The 19,616-nt window shown below is 39.5% G+C and overlaps 1 long non-coding RNA gene across 4 annotated transcripts in view; it reads right to left on the reverse strand.

Moving 5' to 3' along the window:
- LOC148644602 (uncharacterized) overlaps positions 1-19,616 on the reverse strand; it is an 81,064-nt gene that overhangs the window by 48,125 nt on the left and 13,323 nt on the right. For 2 of the 4 annotated variants that reach the window (XR_015928699.1, XR_015928701.1), the window contains exon 2: positions 18,943-19,089. This is a non-coding gene — a long non-coding RNA (uncharacterized LOC148644602). Of the gene's footprint in view, positions 1-18,905; positions 19,090-19,616 lie in introns of all 4 variants that reach the window. The other 2 variants (XR_015928698.1, XR_015928700.1) reach the window with 1 other exon arrangement.

Genomic DNA, 19,616 nt, shown 5'->3' on the forward strand with positions numbered 1-19,616 from the left:
TCTGTGCTGAAATGTGAAGGAGGCTGAAAACAAGGGAGAGTCTGATAATCAGACATTCCCCATTATACCGAACTGTTTCTTGAGTTCCCAAGGGCAGCGCCTTTTAAACCCACAATACAACAACCAGGCAGATTCTCATGGTCACATCATCCTGAGCACATTTTCTTTCCTATAGGGAAACAATGTTTCATATTACAGTTACACAGAGAAACACTTTGGGCTCTCCAGCTAAAATCTTGCTGCTCTTTTTTTCCCCACATTCATATTTCCAATGGGCTTTCTGTCAACAAAGCAAACATCTACTGTAAACAAGACTAGCTTGTCTTCACACTAAAAGTCTTCATCACTGTCATTTCCTTTCTTGGTAAGCACAGAAGCCCAACATTTTAATTTGAAAATCACCACTCTCCCCACTCAATTAAAGCATATAACTTTACTAATGATTCATATAGGTTTCTTTTTATTTATAGATAAACCATTAGATGGTTTGGGGGGTCTGAAGAGCCGGACTGTAGTGCTGTAGGTAAATGTATCAATTCTACATCACTGTTTAGATAAAAATTCTGCTGAATGTGCTGTGCTGACGCTTATGGTGAGGGAATTGCAAAAATGTATTGTAATTAAATAAAAGGTTATTGAAATTCATTCATCAGACTATTCTCATAAGGCAACACAGCAAAGCAACTGGCCTGACTGGAGCAGTAATCACAATTAAGATCAATTCAATACAATTCAATTACTTATCCACAACTGGCCCTGAAGAGCCGGAAGAAAGCAATTGTATAAGTAGACTGCATCAAAGTTTCAGCGCGCTTACTCTCAAATGGGTTCTCCAGGAGAAAAAAGAAAACATCCTCTAAACAATGTGACCCGCTAAGGATATATATATGTTGAAGAATATGTGCCTTATACATATTTATATTATTTTGTGTGATTCAATGATGCTACATATGTTCAAGGCACAATTCTTAACATAAACACGGATTTGTCTTCTGAAGGAAAAATTCCTGAAGAATTGCAGTTTGGATTCTGTAAAACATTTACATACTTGAGCGCTTGATTCTGTATCACATGAAATTATTTATCGAGCTTAACAGCAGAGAGCCTGCAGTTCCAGTGTGCACACAATGAGCGCACATGTATCTCTTTACATATTTGTGTGTTTGTGTCTGTTTGTTGTGTTTGTGGGCTGAGGGGCACGTGACCCACAGATGTGAAGGAGGAGAAAAGGCGAAATCACATTTGCCTGCTTTCATCATAGGCTGACTGTCTCTCTCCAACAATGCGGAAAATAAATACTGCATTTACAGCATTATTGAAATTACAAATTTTATAAATCCCTGGTACATGAAGTAAGCTTAATAACTCTGGTTAGTTATTCATTGCAAACCACAGTGCAATCTGCTTGAGTTCATTTCACAGAGAAAAATAAGTGGAGCTTTCATCGTGAGTGCCTGTATTTATGGCAGGCAGAGCAAGTGACATTAAGAAAGCCACACAATCCCCTCATTCAGCCTTTAATAAGGAAGCCAAAGAAAAAATATCCAAGCTGCTTTGCGGGTGACAGCACAAGAACTTTTTGGAGTCAGAAAGTTAGCGCCAAAGTTCCCTGTCAGCCCATTAAAGAAGTGAAGCTGGCATCCACAGATATTGGAACCATATGTGTGAAAGAATTTTTCTTCTGGTAAGACATTCCAAATACTGTCCCAGAGCCAAACACTTTGGTGTTAGTCTAATTTAAGCAGTATGTTGGAACGAGGTCTTGCAGCTTTGATCATATGGAGATCGTTTGTTACAAATTGAACTAACCCAAGCTCCATTTCTGGTGGATCAGAACCTTGGATTTGTTGAATTAAATGCTTCATTTAATGCAGTTTGAACATGAAAAGAAAGTTGCACGTCGGAATCCGATAGTGAATTTTTCACCTAACCAACAGGTCCCCTTCTTTTATTACTTTTAAACTTAATCCACATTCCGTCCACACTGCTTTAATAAGCCGCAGGCTAGCCTGCAGGAGTTCACGTGTTTCAAGGAGAAACATGAAGGAATAACCTGGTTTTCTAACAGAGAACACATTGCAACTGGACTCCCAGGCATGCTGGAGTTGAAATATGTGCAATCGTATATATATATGTGCACACATTTGTAAGATAGGGGGTACCTTAAGCCAATATAAATAAAAACGGAAGCACAATAATGCTTTAGAATAACAAAAGTCAGTACTAAAAATCCATTGCTCAAAGACAGCAAAGTGATGAATGATCTGCTAACAACACCAGAGTCAAGGTGTAGCCAAAAACAAAAGACTGATGTGCAGAGTAGCAGAAGAGCTGCTCAAAGATGTTTGTATATATTTTTCTGTTTAACAGCACTTCCAATGTGTGTCTGATACGTCAGGTAATGAGAAATGATCACCCATCCATGATGCACTTTAGGAAACACTTGCTAATAAAAATATAATGAATGAATAAACACTTATTGGCGCAAACTCCCAAGCCATGTTTTTCAAGATGGCTTCTTTGAATAATTTGAGAAACTGTCAGATCATCATTAAGGTACTGACTTTGAAATACACAGTATAGTTATTAACTTTACATCAGGCAATGCAAAAATTATTCCCAGTTAACCTGTGAATGGGTTTGACACATGACGTGCAATGCAACTACAATTCCCACAATGCCATGTGTGGCCAAACCCAGAGTGCTGACATTTTTTATATACTCCCCCCACCCCAACCTTAGCCCTTTGCAGAAACAAGCATTTACACTTTAGCAATGCGTTTGGGCTGATACCCTCATCTTTCCTATTGATTTCTTCAAAGACTGCTTTCACAGTACACTAAATTAAAACACGCTCCGATGGTCACAGTGGAGTTTTTCATTAAGCTCGTCCATGACATGAAGCTGCTTTTCACAGCTCATACAAACCCACTCCCCTATAAAACAAAGGTGATGAAGAGACTGGAGGTTACAGGCGGAGAGAGTGAGCAGGCAGGCGGGAAAGCAGGAGTGTGGCAGGGCACCATCGGGGAAAAACCTCTTCCTACTGCCCTCTACCCTCTACACCTGCCTGTCCAGTGGTCAGTAGCTAACAGTGAGCATACGTCTTTTAATAACGCCATTTCACTGTATTGATGTGGGGGATTTTTAGCAGTATCTACAGGTAAACAAAACATTTTTCTAATACAGATTCCTTACAATTTCAATTACATTTCTCGGAATGTAAATGAAACCAACAGCGTTACAGTGGGACGTGTTAATTGATGTTGTCTTCAAAGATGTGGCTCCGAGTTTTGTCTTTTGCCATTTTTCCTTTCCACTGGAAACACGGTTGCTTGGTTCCAATGCGTCTTCATTTTCCCCTCTACTTTAAACCTCTACTTCCTGACCACTGCTATGAATAACATACAGCTCAGTGCAAAACAAAAAGAAAACAACTTATTGGCTTGATACCATTAATCTTGTTGTTTTTACAGTCTGGTTTATATTTGTAAAGCCTGGATGCCCTTAGTTTGGAGTAAAATGGTGTACTTCTATGGTGTAAAATGCTGTTAAACGTTTATATAACATGATATAAGCTGAACTCAGAGCAAGGCCCTGTTATTTTTCCCTCTTCCTGTAGAAAACAATGGAATTTCACAGCAGACAGTGGAATCAGCACTCTTGTCTCTCACAGACACCATCCACATGTGCCTCACTCACACTGACACCAGGTACAGACCAATTGATCGCAGATCAAAGACAGGAAGCAAGATAATTAAATATAGATATAAATAGATACCGTAACTGCACACATAGATCACAGTTTTAATAAATAACAAGTGTGCCATGTGACTAATTGAAGACCATATTGGTTTCACATGGTCCTAAAGTTTCCTGGTGTCTACCCCCTTGTAGTTTTCAATAGTACAGCAAATGTGCTGAATTCATTGTACTGGCCACCTACCCATAGAAAATAAATCCTACATTCACATATTTACTGCAAGCCAAGAAAATCAATATACAGTCATTTTAATGCAAGATAGCAGGTCACTGTGTATGGTAAAAGAATGATGTTTGCCAGATAATCTCATATTTCTCAAATTTAGTTCTAGATAACAACTAAGCTTAAATTGAAACCCTCCATAAAAAGAAATAGTTATATTCCTTTTGAAATTGCACACAGTTCGATAAGCAGATTGCTCAATTAACGACACATTCAATACACATTTCAAGTCCCGGAGTTTGAACATGCTGGTTCCTCTTGAGAAAGCTGTGTTACAACAATAAATTGTAAAATATAATATGTTAAATATTGTAATCTAACTTCACACTTCGACAAAATAAGAATCTTTTCACTGGAAAGAAAAACTAACATCAAAAAGCTCTTTGAATCACTTTTCAAAAACACTAACTAGGTTTACTGTCATAGCAAGACTGTATAGTCTGTGCTAATTTGAACTGTCAGTGAACTATTTGAAAATGATCCTGAAAGTTATGTCTTCACTTTAACTGTATTACAGCCATGGTTAGAATGATTCACAATGGATGGCAATTTAATTGAAAGGTTGAACTCTTGGTAATGTTTACTCGATAATGTGTGTTGCCAAATATTTAGAATAAATGTTATATTTAAAGCAGACAGTACAGTCACACAGGCAAAGAGACAAAATAACTAGATAATTATGTGTGGTTCAAGAAAATGAAGGAAAGCACTGAAAAGTGAACCCTCAGTTTACAGCTCTGAATTTACAGCAATTGGCAGAAAAGCCTTTATAATTTTTGCCACACTTTTCACTGTTCTGTGAATTAATCCATGGAATAGGATGCAACTGCTCTGTTTTTTTAAGACATAAACCACGCTGGTGTTGATGAGCTGAAAACCATATTTTAAAGAGGGGGCATTTTGTAAACCATGTGTCAGAGTCTGTAGCTGTTTTGTTTTTTAGTGATTGCCTCGCTGAGCATGGAACCTGGGTTCCAAATGACAAGTAAGATGGTAGTCTGTCCATCCGTGATGTAACAGTATTTGAGGGAAATAAGAAACCTGACTGCCTTTACTTCTTAGAAGATACTGTGGGCCACCTTCTTGTGATCTACCGTTCAGTTGTGATACAGTTGACCAGATATAGATCAACTGTAGATACCAGCATTGTAAACATGTAGAAAATCTCCACATTGTCACCTCATCTCAATCCCACACTGACTAATCCAGATGGAGGGTGTGAGGATCAAACAGACAGATATTCCCCATGACTGCTCCAACATGCTAGGAAGCAGAATCATCTAAAACAACATCAAATGTTTTGAATATATTAAGTCAAGACAAGGACCCACAGAGAGCCATTTAATCTGTTAATATTATGAAAAGCCTAAGATTGTTATCCAAAGCAATTTATATTTGTACCCCTCTAAACAGCTAGGGATTTTACTGAAGTAATCTGAGAAAAAACACCTTGTTCAAGGGAACAACAGCAGTGACACACCTGGGATTCAAACTCACAACCCCGCAGTTACAGGTCCAAAATCCTAATTGCTACTCCCTAATTAGAATTGACTGCATTAATCACCCTAACTCTGAATGGCACTTATTTTGAGCACCTACATAGACAGACAGAGAGAAAGTCGGATTATTTAACGTATTCTTATTAAAATGGATATGATTGGAAACTTTTATACTGTGACACTTTATTTTTAGGCTACAAAGCCCGTTCGCGTAATTCAGAATTCTGATCGGGCCAACCACTTGCGATGAAATAGCATCACCTGCTTTGTCTGCGTGTTGAAACTGTGACACTTCTTGATGAAAAGGAGCCTGTGTGGAGCTGAGCTCTGCTGTACCTGCTGCTGCTCTTTCATGGGTGATTCCAGATAGATGTGGTTTCCAAGGCGCATTTTGCATATTGTTCCACTAGGTATGCTGATTTTGCTCACTGAACTGTTTCCACACATGGCCTCTGCAACATGGCAATTAAATTGAATGGAAGGAAGAGAAACAACCAGAACTTTCCACTCCGCTGAAGACATGCCATGCAACTTCTGTTTATGTTAAAATAAATCCCTCAAAAGAGATGGCTCATTGTTGACACCTGTGATGTTCGGCTGAAGACAGGAACACTGAGGAGATGAAGGTCCTAGAGAGAGCGTTTTTAAAGCTTTTCCTCCTGCATCCAAAATCTAAAGAGATTTTCTGATGGGAGGCAAAAATGTATTCATTGCACAGAAGCAAAACAGTGGGTTAAAAAATAAAAACTCTCAAACCATACCTTAATGATGTGCTGCATCTGCGCTATGAATTTCATTAAGGCATTTCACAAGGTGTTACAATTATATTTCAGGGAATACCTGGTTGTAATCTCTTGGACCAAGTACCACTGAACAGTGCATTCCTTTGCATTTGAAGATGTATCTTCTGTATGTTATCTGCTCTGGGATGTGTGAAAAATATGATTGGCAGATGCTTCTGCTTCCGAAGCTCAGTCCTCAAGTAGAAGACAAAAGTCCAGGTCAATTTTATTGTTAAATAATGTCTACAAAACAGTAAGTACAGACAATAAGTTTTCTGCTCTGACAGGAATCTAACATCTAAAGAATGTATTTCTAAAATATACATACTATCTATATATTACATTATCTAAATATATATTTAGGAACGTAATCTAAAAACAATGCAATAGCTCCCAAAACACATCATATGATCTGCAAGGTTGGATGAAAATAACTTAAAATGTGACCGTTCTAAATGGGGCTCCAGGCTTGGTTGACTTAGAGTCTGCGGAGCTCACATCTCAGTCAATCTCATTCTGTATTCCATTGTGCTGTTACTAGGATACCAAACAGAATTAAGGGACTCATCATGGTTGATAATCAATAAGTGTGAATCACTACAGAACTCAGCTGCTGGCCATCAGCTGTGTTCTCTCACAGTGAGTGAAGCCATTGCAAATGATTCTCAGTTATGGTTAAGAACAAATGGGGAAAATTGACCCTGAGGTCATATGAAAACACAAGGAAACTTGAAAGAAGCTAAGGAGGATTTATTGAAACATAGGCCCCTACACAGTTATAAGTAATTTCATTGCATTTTCGTCCTCTTTCTAAAGCATGTGTAATCTAAAACCTAGAGTATAAAATTGTAAATTGCAGTTACAGTGCACCTCCGTTAAATAAATGTTTTGGCACACCTATTTTGAACTACATTTAAATAACAGTCAAGATAAGACGAGAATCAAAACCAAACAGAATTCTCCTAAACGTCAAACACCGTTCTTGAAAAATCGATTTCATTTTAGCACTGAGCAAGAATTAGTTTTAGTTAAGGCATGTTGCAATCCATATTTTAAACCATGCACACAGCTAATAAATACTGTGCTAAATGACTTTATTAAATACAAACAGATCTGTTTTAATCTTTCAAGAGAAAGTGAGATTTTGTTGTTTTTTTTTTAATCTCCTACAGAATTTCTGCAAATGTTTTCTACTTTCCCTAAGCATAAAAGTATAACAGAGATTCTCTGTGTCAGTCAACACATGGGGTTTATTAAGATAAAGCTCTCAGTTCCTGAAACGAATAAGGAGCTTCTCGCAGCCCATCACTATCTTAAAGACAAGCCTGATGGAAGCAAGGCAAACTAAAAGTGATGATATCCGATAGCTTATTTGTAGGAGCAGGTATTTACATCTATATTTTGGCGGGTTTTCCAGTGAGTACCAGTCATAAAGTTACGTTGAAAATGAAAACAATACTTCACTGTTTCTATTGCCATTCATGTCGACTTTTGTTTCAGACTAAAATAACACTTTGCTGGAGGGTATTTTCTTAGTGCCTGCACATCTGAAAGCAGGGCCTGTGGAAGATGTTTGTGTTGGGCTGGCCCTGGCCTACACTAATAACTTTGTGATGATGTATCGGTGAATTTCTACTTCAATGTCCTCTCTGAAACTGAGCTTAGACTGGCTCTTATCTTCCAAGCCATCTGGATGAGTGTCTGGTTTTTGATTTCAGAAGGGAAAGGGGCCTGGATCTGTGTTTCTGTGCTTGCGCACAGAGAAGTGGAAGACCTTTAGACAGGTCGAGGGAAGGATTAGCGCAGATGGATGTTGTGAAAGCAGCAAACATTTGAGAACTTTGAAGACAGCAAAAGAAAAAAAATGCACCTTCACCAAAATAAAGAAAACCTTCAATAGACTGAAAGAATAATAGAACATTCACTTCCAGAAATTAATATTCATAACTATAACAAGAAATACATTACTTGAAATACCCTGAAGAGGAACCTAACTTTTAAAACTATTAATGTTACAAATGCTCCTGAAAATCTCTATACAGAATGAATACACTCTTTAAACTATTTACTTTGAGAATTAAACCTGTAGCAGAGAAAGTATGTATGATCAGGAGCAGAGCATAAACAGAATCGTGTTCAACAACACAAAGAGGTGAGTTTTCACATTTATTTAATCAAGAAGATAAGGTCAGGCTGTGAGTTAAGGGCTCAAGTTCAATGTCTGATTTCTCTTTTAACTTGACACTGGTCTTTTGTGGTTCACACCTCCAGGCAGTTGAGTATCACAAACTATTTCCACAAAGAATGTTGTTTTTGCTCAAACCCCTCAAAACTCCTAGTGCAATGGGAGAGCTCTTAAAGTATTAATTAATGTCATCTTTTATGTGCTGATAAGCTGTGGAAGCTGCTGCTGCTGGAAGTATTTTTTTAAGTCAAAGGCTAAGCAGGTCACAAACTTCAATCCTTCACCCTGATCTAGCAATTAAAATGCCAAGGAATCTGGATCCATACCTTATTTTGATGTCTTAGTTTTTCTCTTTTTACTCTGTAAGCAGTTTTATTTTGTGGTCTTCATTAGAAAAATGTAGGGAAAATAAAAAAACCTCAGTCCTTCACTGGTCTAAGAGGCTATTAGCACAAAATGTGTTTTGCTAAATAAATATACTTGAGGAAAAATAGATTTCCTAAAACGCCACCGGTGTTCTTAAACTAAAATGACCCGTACAGTTTTTTTTCATTTATTTTATTCCCAAAAAACAAAAAACACTATGTTAAGGAACTTTTTTATTATTTATCAACAACTATTTATCTATTACTAGAAAAGAAGTTAAGACTTAACATAGTTATAAAATATTATATGTGTATGAACTAAAAGGCATTAAAATGCAACAAATTCCACTGGTTCCAACTCTCTTTACTATTTGTTGCATTTGTAATGTCTCTTGGTACAGTATATCACGTGTGAAGAACGATTTCAAAGACGCTGTTTTTTTTTAATGTAACAGAAGTGGTAGATGTACAGTTGTTTGGGCCTCTAAGAAGGATAATCTGGAGAGCAGTTTTTACAAGGATGTTTTTACAACCTCAGTAACAATAAAGTGAATAGGTAAAACAGTCAGTGATTAAATTTAATGAATAACAGGAAGGTTTAACACCATTCTTGGTATCAACAATGAAAGGTTACCCTCTACTTTGAAGGGTTTTATGACTTTAGCAGCTTAATATAAATCCAAACTAAATGCTTATTATTTGAAGAGGTATTAACAAGGAAGCAATTGTAATGTGGCATGATCTGTTTGTGATTAACCGCACAACTGGACTGGACATCATAAACTTGATGAGAGTGAAAAGTGAGATTGCCGATTGTTACAAAGGCATTCCAACAGCTGTGAAAAACCATCTTAAATTCTACCTTAAAGTTACAATCGCAGGTGTTCGCGCACTGGAGAACTCGGGCTTATTCTCTTTTTTTATCGTTAACCCACGTTAATATTCACATAAGTTAATAACCCGAATGCCCTTTATTCCTGGTAAAGGACACAGCACCATGAGGTCTGTCCTGGAAGCACAGATCATCAGGTGGGACTATCTAATCTGTCTCAGGACACACACAGGGACAATTTTACAGACACCAATTTACTCACATCTCGTTGAGAGGTGAGAGGAAACCACCTGGAAAAAAAACATACAGTTGGCATGCAAGCGCCATACACAATGTACTCTGGAATCAAACCCAGTACTCTGAATGCAGAAGGCCGTGAGGCAGCTGAACTATACACTATGTCACTGTGCTGCCCAGAAATATCACACAGACCCTTAAACACTGACCATGAAGTCATCATAACATTTAACTTCAAGGCTTAATTAATATCATCATGCGCACGAAAGACAATTACTCAAATAAGAAAAGTCATCAATAATTAGGGTACTGCTTCTGGGGACACAGATCACCAAAATGAGAAAACTAAAAAAGGCCAAGGGAGAACCAAGATGGGGTGCCAGTCTACTGAAGAGAAAAAGGTCAAATGAGAAACCAGGGTCACACACCACATATTCTGTTAAAAATATTGGTTCACAAGTGGCTTCAATTTTCAATTTTTACGCAAGTCAAAGTGCTTTAACAGGGGTCAGTTACACCTCAGGAATCCTGTGGAAGGGCCTGATGAGGAAACTCCATGTTGAGAGGTGTAGATTTTAACAGAAAAAAAAAAATAGAAATCGAACAAAGGCAGAGGGAATTGTGAAAGTGTACTTGAAAGTAAAACAGAAGGATTATCGGTCTTTACTACCTGAAAAGCCTGGCTTGAGTACCAGCATGCCTCTCTCCGTGCAAGTATCAAGTGATCAAAGCAACGCCAACAACTTTGCAAATATGCTAATCTGAGTGTTTTCATAAAAATGTCAGCCTGTCTCAGACACAGCAGAGCAGCACAGATTAAGACCGATTGCCTAAGAGAAGAGAAAATGACGGAGAAGAGAAAGAGAAGCTGAGATTCCAAAGACGTCTTAATTAACAATGAATGCAGCGCTCTTTTGTTCAGAATTTTATTTGCGTTGAGGACATACTCACAGAATGTAGCAAGTATCTGCTACCCAGGGAGTATCAGCAGTGTGGCTTCTGCATACAAGGTGTGGGCAACAGAAGACGCTATTCCTGCAGATCAGGCCAAGTTAGAGCTAACCATTCGGGAGTTAATAGATTTGGTTGGCGTGATATACAGTAGCCTTCTTGTACAAGAAAACCCTCTGATGTTAATTGGATGAGAGTATAATTGAGCTGAATGCTTCCCAATCTTCAAATTCCTATGGCACTATCACATACCAAGCTTTACTTGAAACCACCCTTGTCACTATGAATAATATAAGGTGTTTAAAATGTTTTGATTATTGACATTAAGACATTTTTCAGCCTCCTTCTTGTAATTTCTATAATGTTTTATTCTTCAGTGCAGCATTATTGCTGGCATCTAATGTGGGTTTGTTTATGTATGTATTTATTTTTGTCTTTGTATGGTGTTTTTTTAATGCATTGCAAGTTCAGTGCTCACATTTGTATTCCTGTGATTTTAGGGAGAATTCTTCAGAACAACTGTCAAGCTCATCAAAATGGAAAGAGATATTGAAGCTAACAAGATCCCTGACTGACTGATGGATTTTCTTTTTCTTATTCCTCCCCTTTCTTGTCAACTTTCAGGTGCCTCTGTAGTTTTAGTCAATGCGTGGGTGATGTCAGCGTGGAATGAGGTGTACTGTACCGCAATTTCGTACAAATGCATCCATAATGATCATGTTTTGTTATCACTCGGTTGCCTAACTCCCGTTTTTCTTTCTGCTTTTAAATTTGCAGGTTGAAAAAGGCTTTTCTGAAAAAGATTTTCCGTTACCTTTTACATTATTTTGATGGTTTTAGATGTTTTTGAACTTGTGTTAAAACCAGCAGGTTATTGTTTGCCTCTCCTTCGGTCTCTCCTCCTGTTTTCCGGAACAGTGACATTTGAATCTTTTCCGTACTGCTGCCTAGTCATCCCAGATTGGGTGTTATAAATTTGGTTTGTGTGATTTTCAGTGCACACCGCTTTGCATTTCAGAAGAGGAACAGATGCACCTGGACTGAAATCACTTTTTATTAGTTGCCAGCTCCTACAGCCCACAACAACTAACTTGGAGAGGCCAGGAGTGTTCACACAGCTGTTTATAGAGGCAATAAACTTCTGTGCAGGTGAGGGCTTTGGACAGTGCTTTAAGAAGTTTTCTCATCCTTCAATGCAGGCCCTCTAAGCAATGGCATATCACTGGCAGGCTCTGAGTAACAACAACAGAACAGGTTGACAAAATTAAAGTGGCTCGTCCCTCATTTACGCGTCATTTCATTTTTGACCCCTGTAGGAAAAGATCAAAGTGCTCTCAAGGCCTCATCTTATTTCACAGTGGTTTAAGGGAAATCAAGAGGACAGATAAAGAGTCTGGTGGTAGAAGCTTCGGAATTGTTGTTTTTCCCCTCTTAGATCCATTAGATGATAAATCCTGACTCATTCAGTCTGGGTTTAATACCAGGAACTCCTGATGACTAAAACTACACTTTGTCAATTCGTTAGCATGCTCTTGTTCTCACATCAATCAGAACGAACGTTTTTTAATGGCTAGTGTTGCAGCCAGCAGAAATAAAGACACTGGTTAGTATTACAAGGAAACGTGCTGAAAAGCAGAAACACATGCTAGTAAAGCAGGAGTTCTGTGACCTCAATGCTCACACAGAAAATTATTTAAGCAAAAGAAGTCATCTTCCTAGATAAACAGTATCGCACAATCACAGAGGCAGTCTGTAGTATGATATTTTATAGAAAATACGTTTTTCTTATAATAACGTGGTTGTTTTAAAACATACCAGCTACTTACTAACAAGCGTATTGATGCTGAAATCCATATTGGCCTGGAAAGGCTTTTACTATAAGGATAGTCAGAACATGAGCATTTTGTTGCATATTGCAGGTCCACCGATCAATACTGTTATAGCAATAACTATTTAATCTTCTCCCACCTTTATACAACCGAAAGCCATTGCTTCAGCCTTACTGAGCCACAGTAAGGCTAATGTGTTGTCAGTGTAACTCATGCATAGGGATGGATAGACCAACCAACTACCAGCAAATGAGGACTAATAGGCAACCCTGCCTGACATCATCAAAAGGCAACAGTTAGCACTCCTGCTGGAATTCAGGGTATAATTATAGCTCTTGGTTGAGCCACTGAGATACTCCATTCATCTTGTAAACTGATGATAGGAACACTAAAAGGAAACTCGGATCTCCAAGGTGTTTGGTTAGATGGAGCACAGGCGATTCCCTTAGACAAACAATATAAACTTTCTTTTAGCCTTATTCACTTAAAATCTTTTGCTAACCTCAGAGGCCATTATGACATTTGCCAAAGGAAATTATAATTTAAAATAAGCTTTTAAAAAAATCCCCAGGTGGGGGAATGGATCAATAAAAATAGACTTGAAATAATCAATAGGAAATAGACTTAAACGAGTCACCATCCCTTCAGCAAAAAAGATCAATGCCTTGCGTTAAGTAGCGATAACCCCCCCACCATTTATAATCCTCTGCATGTCCAGACTGTACTGGCTTCACATGGGTCATGAACTGAAACCAGGTGGTTAAACCACATGCTATCTCCATCCCTCCCCCCACTAAAGAAAACAGTTACAGAATATTTTATCTGATAGCTCCAGCCAGCAGGTCCTTATTTCACTCTGTGAGGAGATGAGATGCGTACCCCCAGCACAGAACTGCACAGCAGGGGATTCTGGGAGGTCAAATGCTTTCCTGCTCCAGTCAGGAGAAACACTAGGCCCAAGATAACAAACAAACACCGGGTCTAAGACGGAAGGAGAGTAGGCACACATCTGTTTAACTGCGAGAAAGAAAATCTAATCCCCTCATTAATTCTTTAACACGGCACATATCCTAGAATTTGTTTAAACTACAGTAAAGGTAATAGCATTACAAATGCCCCAGTGCTCTTGTGTATACCCACTGCACTCACTGTACAGAGCAGGAATAATAAGCAGCTGTTTGGCGCTTGCTTTCAAGTAAGCTGTGGCGCAGCCCATGGGGTGAAAATGTTAAGTGATAAAAAAACAGTGAGATGTGGAACACCGATGTTGGGGAAATTGTTTGAAGGAGGGTGTTTGCACACAGAGGCTATTCCAGCAACTGGCACACTTCATTCTCCACAGCCTGGTTCCGTCTTTCTTACTGAGGACCGACGCCAAACAAACAGACAATCCCTAAAAAATGTCTAAATGAATATCAGATCACTATAGTTTGGTTAAACATCTTACAATGCTATTATTATTATTATTATTCTTCCATGTATTTACTTTTGGAACTTTTTGTTTTTTACAAAAAATCAGGAGAAAGAACAGATAGATTTTCTGCCGAAATGGAGAAAGCAAAGCGCCGAACAGGAGCCTCACCCCCCCTGTGATCTGCTGTTCCAAGGGCACAGAATGAAAGTGCAGCAGGCACAGACGACGCCGGCTGAGGTGTGAGCTGGTACCACGGAGCCCCGCACAGCTGTGGCACAGCACTAAGGATTCTGCTGCATCGCTGCAGCACACTGACACCACCAGGAAAGAGTGTGACAGGAGATTCAGACATTCCCTCAGAAAAGGGCACTAGTGAAGCGCAGGAATGAGAATCATCTGTTTCCTTCCAGCAGAGTTTATAACCTCCCTCCCTTAGCTTTGTTCCTTATTACTTCTGCGGCACTAGGTTCCCTTGTATTGGCACACACCATAAATAATATAAGATTATGCTACAGCTAAGAAGATGAAAACATGCAGTATGTAAGCCGGGCCCTGGTGGATTGATACATAGCAAAAGCATACAGGAAAAGACAAGAGGCCCAGATGCCAGAGAGTGCGACACACTGCAGAACTGTGTTGTGTATCCCAGTAAACACATTCATTTGCTTGTCTGCCATTTCCTCTTCTCAGATCTTACAGAGTGACAACACGTGTCAGTGTCAGCCTCAGGTCCTGCCGGCAACACCTGAAAAAGCGCGCCAGCGAGGCAGTGAAAACAAACAGCACAGCCCGCGATTGTAGTGATAAAGCAGTGGTGTCAGCACAGCCTCTCGGGAGCGCTAATCTGGAGCTGTCATGTGATCAGGTCTGCCTGTCTCTCCTGTGTTGGGATGTCATATTCCCCCTCGGGTTTGGGGAAGAGAAACAAACACTACTTTTGATTATGAGGCTTGGCTCCTTACTTCTGTTACCTTTGGAAAACAAGCACAATATAAATAACAACAAGTACCCTGGGCCAGACCTCGACTATATGTGCATAAACACACACACACACATCCCTCCAAAATCACCACCTAGTATTAAACACACAGGATGAATTCCTGCTCGTCAATAAAAAAAAATTCTCACACGCTTCATGTTGTTTCCCTTAGAAAACCAAGCTTTATGTAACACAGACAGCTGTTATGCGATCTAAAGTTACACTTAATTTTTTATAGCTGGTTATTGCATGTTTCAGATGCAACAATGATGTGTGCGGGCTTGGGTTACCATTTTGAATTTCAAGTATTGTGTAACCGTAAGACCCATTCACCAATAAATCCTTTCTGGAGACGGTTCAACAGCAGCAATATGGTTCTGCTGTTTAAGTTCTGCTTTGTCCTCCAGTTATTGCTTTGGAACACAATACAATGTTACATTTTCATAGCTTAACCCTGACTACATTCACTTTATCTCAGGGAGACAAGGTTAAGATTGATAGCTCTAATTAAAAGCAGGGCTCCTCTTTTTTTTCCAGTAACGTCAGGTTTATTTTACAGGAACTTTAACATTACCTTTTGTTTGGGTAATTATAGGGTGAACTGATTAGAGAGCCTGTAGCCATAGAGGTGACAGACAGACTGCAAAGTAACCCAAGTAACCTTTTTCAATATTACATCTTTCTCTATTGTGCCACACCAGTAAACTAATTTCGCCCCCAGGGCAATCTTATATTTACTTTTTTGTATGGGAACAATAAAATACTTTTAAATCCTGCAGCGATGAATACCAAACAAAAGGTTAAGGGATCAATTTACCCATCCAGCAGCTTTCGACTTGGCACAAAAAAAGTGTCAGAGCTCCAGAACAATAGCAGTCCAGCCAACAGAGCTACAGGCCAGACAAGGAGCAGATGACATGGCTCTTCAGCCATTTAACATACTTTCCTATGCCAGCTACAAGGCATTACCAAGCATGACATTATAAAACAAAATATGTGTCAACCATATTAAAGAATACACTAATCTGCTGTTTATTAAGTGTGGGGTAACTTGACCACAGTAATTAAATGGAGATTTAAGCATGATAAAGTCAGTAAAAGTCAGTGTCACATGTGGCATTCAATGCCTTCCAGTACCATATGGAGCATTAAATGTGTGAAAGAGCATAATACCAGATCGCATACCGCGAAGCTTGCCAATCAAAAGCAACTGTTCATGACAGCAAGCCGTACTTAACAAGGATTTTGTGTTCTGATATTTTGAGAGACAAACTTTTCACGTCTTTGCATAACAAAATGTTAGGGTAAGCTTTTCCAGATCTGCAGACGCTGGCTCTTGTCATTCACCCGAGTATGAAAATGAGATAGCGCGCACTTAAAAGTCAGGAGCATTTCCTTTAAACTGCCGCCTTCACTCGGCTTTGTTTCCTCTGATCCTCACGAACACTTACATCAGCCGACGATCATTTTTAAACTCCGGGATCACATTTGTGTTAAGAACACTTAGACACGGCAGCTTGATTGAGTTAAAAAGCCTATCAGTGCAAGCTCTGTTTTCACTAGCAACTCACAAGAAAGCTGGCGTTTAACTCTTTGTGTCGCGGTTTCAACCTCGTCTCTTATCAGAAGCCAGTTTCTGTAGCTTGATGTCACGTCTCCAGCATTTCAAAGGCTTTGTACAACTTCGGGACTGTATGGGAACTCTGGCATTCATTGTGTTAAACTGTAAATTGTGTTGTGAGGCAGAATTGTGGACATTATAACCTAGTGCTGCGTTTGCTTTATTTGGCTGTTGTGTGAGGGTCTCCTGAAGTTACATTAGCTTGCAGGCCTAGCTGCTATTTTATGTTAATGACCTACACAATGAGAATGTTGGCTCTTAAGCCTCCCACATCTTCTTATCGTTAAAAGCATATCTGTGCACAATTATATTTATTTATAGACTACTTTTAATCACTTACGATCCAATTGTAACCCATTTTATTGCAGATATCTGACAGAATCTTTTGTCAGCTAATAATTCTTTCATAGTTTAGCTGGATCACACCTATTAACACAGCTGATAAGATAGTGTGCCTGATGGCCTTTATAAGCAGGTTAAACATTAGAGCAATTCGTAAGGAGTCTAAATAGTGTCAATACTTCTGATTGCCAAGACTTTCTCCACACAAACACACCTGACCTCTGCTTTAGATCCCAACAAGCTACTCCCAGACTGCACGATCTTCATTTAAAAACCACAGAAGCCACCTAAAATGTGATGTGCAGCCCACACCATTGTCTGTCTTTCTGTAAGAATGGTTTTTTGCAGCCTGAGTATGATGAAGTAGGTCACAATTATTTCTTAGTCACAAAAAAGTCTTTGGAAAAGAAAGCAACAGTACAATTAAGATAGTAAGTACACGATTAATTTTCTATAGATGCTGCATTCTGCTGCACACAACCCAATGCTTGGGAAAAGTGTATAGCTTGTATAAGTTGGCTTCCATGAAAAAGAGCTCTGCTGTTATGGGCTCCAAAGGAATATTCTACCAAGCTAAAGGGGGAAAAGGCCTGTAGCTCTGTCTGTGTCTCTAATAAGCACCTGTGGTGTTGTATCTGTGGCTGCAGGAGAAGGGGGCGATACCAGAATGAACATCGATTGACAGAATGGGTCCAGGTGATCTCTCTGCCGAACTCGAACCCATGCACTTCCTATCACCAGAGTCTGGGGAAGTGCCTACACCTCACTACAGCTCTGGCTTTTGTGTTGGAAACTGCACAATTTACACTGTAGGCCTTTATCATCAAAAACAAAACAGAAAATCACTAGGATAATGTTAGATCTTGTTAGAGTTTCACAGCAAACGCTGCTATCAGCACCTGATGGAATGGAACCAAGAATAATTCCAATCTCCCTTATCAATGGCAGAAATCAAATTTACATATTCAAGCCCTTCAAACTGATAAGGCAGCCCTTGATGAATGTGTTGTGATGAAAAGATACCTGTAGCCTGTTTGATCAATGTCTTGAAAAGAGAGTGCCTTTCAGCAAGCACACTCAAACATTCCTCATCCCCCCTGTGATTAATGTTAGTAAATGGTTGGGGTCAGTGTCTGTTGCTCATTCAGTATTCACCTTAAAAGAGGTCACCCCTTTGTAAATTAGTCACCTAAAGAGATCAACCTGGTGCAAGACCTGTCTTGGGTACTTTGCTGTAGGATGACAAACTTTTGCCTCAACCACAGCTCCACCAGGAGAAAAACCGAAAACTAGACAAAGTGGGACAAAAAGGAAATCATTTATATGTGGAACCTGGGTGGCTGGGCAGTTAGAGAGGTTTAATTAACCTGATTTCTCGGATTTGTAACTGCAGAATCATGGGTGTAAAAGCATCCTGAGTGGGGAAAAATACTTTAAAAAATGAACTAATAATGGTCACCTGGATAGGTATGAATTAGTCAATGAAAGAAGAAGAAGAAAAATGTTTTGTTTCCTTTCTTCTCTTTTCAGCATGGAATAAACCTTTACTCGTTCCTTTCCAGCCTGCGCATGCTGACGCAGCTCCCTGCTTGAACTACTTCAGCCTACTTCTGCTGTGACCCACTATGCCTTTCCTCTAAATCTTTTTCTACATCTCTTCGGCATTCCTTCTCTTCCTCCCTGGGATACTTGCCCTGTTCTCTCACTAAACCAGCATTCCATCTCTTCGAAACGATCTGCTCCAAGACCAGGCTTCCCAACCACCTCCACGCCCAGAAAAGGCTCCACAGCCGAAACGCTGCGTTTCCTTTCTTCTCTTTTCAGCCTGGAATAAACCTTTACTTTGTTCTGTTGCAGCCTACGCATGCTGACGCAGCTCCCTACCTGAATTAGTCAATGACGGCTTGGCGACACCCAATACCTGCAGAGGGAAAGGACAGCTGACTGCAGAGAGCTGTCTTCTCACTCTCTCCACCGCTGGGTGGTCTCTCCAAAGCCAGGAGGGTGGGGAGCGCTGGCCAGTCATGGCTCCATGGGGAAGATGGCACTGCTGTGGTCCACACTGCACCTGTGGTGAAGCAGGAGATTAAAGTCTTTCCTCTTTGCTCTGTATACACACCCCTCTGGGCCCAGCCCTGGAGAAGAAACTGGAAATGTAAAAACAAGGCCCAGGTTAATTTAAAAACAAAAAAAACAGAAAACAACCGCAAAGTCCTGGCAGTATGGTGACACAATGTCTAGTGCCCTTCACCCCTGTCACAGACCCAGGTTTTTTCACCCAGACAAAATCCTGCCCCAGCCCCAGAAAATCTTGGGACAAACCTAGAGAGCACATTGAGTGCACATGGACAAACTCCTTGAATACTCGAGCCTTGTATTGATGCACGTGTATGTGCACATCATTTTTGTCCCTTTCAAAGCATATCTATAATAGTATACAGTACATAACATCATTCACTTAAGTTCTGACAGGCTCTCGTATGCTTTAAAGTTAATGCTGACTCTGAAAGCACAATGTACTGTTTATCGATTTACATGTGCTGAGCACTTATTTAAAAGGATTTAAACGGAACACGGTCTTTGCTTTTTGTGAGC

This window comes from Lepisosteus platostomus, chromosome 20 (genome assembly GCF_059453375.1).
Source record: "Lepisosteus platostomus isolate fLepPlt1 chromosome 20, fLepPlt1.hap1, whole genome shotgun sequence".
Lineage (NCBI taxonomy): Eukaryota > Metazoa > Chordata > Actinopteri > Semionotiformes > Lepisosteidae > Lepisosteus > Lepisosteus platostomus.